The sequence below is a fragment of the Asparagus officinalis genome, chromosome 8 (assembly GCF_001876935.1).
Source record: "Asparagus officinalis chromosome 8, Aspof.V1, whole genome shotgun sequence".
NCBI classification, from domain to species: domain Eukaryota; kingdom Viridiplantae; phylum Streptophyta; class Magnoliopsida; order Asparagales; family Asparagaceae; genus Asparagus; species Asparagus officinalis.
The window spans coordinates 100,663,725-100,666,063 of NC_033801.1; positions in this window are offsets into that span (position 1 = coordinate 100,663,725).

Here is a 2,339-nt window from a genome sequence, read left to right on the forward strand (position 1 = left end):
GATTTACGATACAGGACTTGAGAGACTGCGTCGTAATAGAATCGGAGGGCCTTTCGTTTGATAGAGGCCGCTTCCTTAGGATCTTCTGGCAGAATTCCATATACGGCATAGTCGATGTACGGGAATTGCCAATCCCTGGATTCAAACTCCATAGAGGTTGTACAGACTTCTCCTGACGGTGTCTCGTCTGAGTTTTCTTCTGTAGGAATTTTAGAAAAGTATAGTTTCCGTCCCGCGACTGGAATCGTTGTTTCAGTCTTTGGTGGCAATGCTAATGAGGTTGCCAAGGAGGCTAGAGCATCTAAATAAGCATTCTGAGCTCGTGGTATATATTCGATGAAGAAACCTTCGAACTTTTGAGCTTGCTCTAGCACTGCGAAGTAATACGGGATCAAATCCTCATGACGTGCTTCATATTCTCCTCGAGTCACCGTAAGCCTCAAGGTGTCGAACATTGAGTTCTTCAGCAAATTGCATTCCCAATAGCAGAGCATTATACTCGGCTACGTTGTTAGTGCAAGGTTCGATTAAGGAGAATCCTCTGGGAATTACATGGTCGTTCGGAGAGATTAATACTACTCCTACTCCCGCGGTGATTGCTCCAGGAGGATTTGCTCTATATGCACCGTCGAAGAATAACTTCCACACTTGCGTAGCTTCTTGAGTAGTGCAAGCTTCGACGACTTCGTCGGGTAATTCTTCATACAACTTAGATGCTCCCGATACTGGATGATCAGCTAAGAAGTCGGCCAGTGCTTGACCCTTGACCGACTTTTGGGGCATGAACTGCATGTCGTACTGCGACAAGAGAATGGCCTATTTTGCAAGCCGGCAATTCAGAGATGATGGTTTCGTCATCAGAACTCTCAAGGGATTCACTTTGGAGATGACGTGAATTGTCTGTCCAACTAGGTAATGTCGCATCTTTTGAATGGCGAATACCAAGGCGAGACATTCCTTTTCGACCGGATTGTACCGGTGTTCGGCTCCCATCATAGTCCTGCTCAGGTAGTAGATGGCTTGTTCTTGACCCTGATCGTTGTTCTGGGCCAACAAAGCTCCAAGAGAATGGTCCATGGCTCTCACATACAACAGGAATGACTTTCCTGATATCAGGGCCACGAGAACTGGCGGTTGAGTGAGATATCTCTTAATCTCCTCGAATGCTTTTTGACANNNCGTGAAAGATCATGTTCATTGCACGCTGCTAAGTTGCACCTGCATTCTTCAGGCCGAAGGGCATCACTGTGTAACAATATACCCCCAGCGGTGTTCTAAAAGCAGTATGCTTTTCGTCGTCCGGGTGCATCTTGATCTGATTGTACCCAGAGAATCCGTCCTTGAAAGACATCCTTTCATACCCGCAGGTGTTGTCAATCATAACATCCGTGATAGGAAGCGGGAATTCGTCTTTCGGACAAGCGGCATTGAGTTCGCGGAAATCGATGCATATCCGGACCTTACCATTCTTTTTGGGAACTGGAACAATGTTGGCCACCCAGTCTGGGTGCTGCTCTTCCCTAACAAAACCTGAGTCTATAAGCTTTTTAACTTCTGACTCAATTGATTCCATGATCTCTGGACGAAACCTACGTTGTTGTTGTTTAACGGGTTTCGCGTCCGGATCAATGTTGAGACGGTGCATGGCAGCCTTCGGGTCAAGGCCAGGCATATCTTCATAGTTCCAAGCGAAGACATCTATATATTCTCGGATGAGAGATGTAAGGTCCTCTTTTTCGGATGATGACAAGTCTTCAGCTATGAATATGGGCTTAGGATCATGTTCATCTCCCATGTTGACCTGGATCACTTTATCTTCAGTGGGTGGTTCGCGTTGTTCGAATCGCATATCCTACAAGATATTGAGACGTTTGATCCAAGGATCATTGGTCGATTCCATCAACTCCTCGTCACCCCCTGCGTCTTCATCTGGATGACTAGTTGAAACCATGTTCACAGTCAGGTTTTTAAAGAAAGGTCCAACACTGACGTCAGACTCGTATGAAGATGTTCCAGATGAATGGTCGTGACGCAGGTAATTACTGATTTCGTTTTCCGAAGCAGGGGGAGGTGTAACGTAACCCACGCCTATTCCGGTTTTTTGATAATAATCCGGAGGTTTTCCTTCAGGAGTGAGAGACATTCGGATCGGGGTTTGTCTTCCTTTCCCGAAGTTCAAGCCCTGTTTCTCATTAAAGTTATACCCCATTCATTTCATTAAGTATATAGAATTGGGTTCGTGGTAATGGAATTGGGGAACTCCGTCGTCATCCTCTGAACTTGCTCGTTTGAGTTGTTCGGGTTTGACTTTACCAAAACAGATCGGCTTCTGCCCTTTC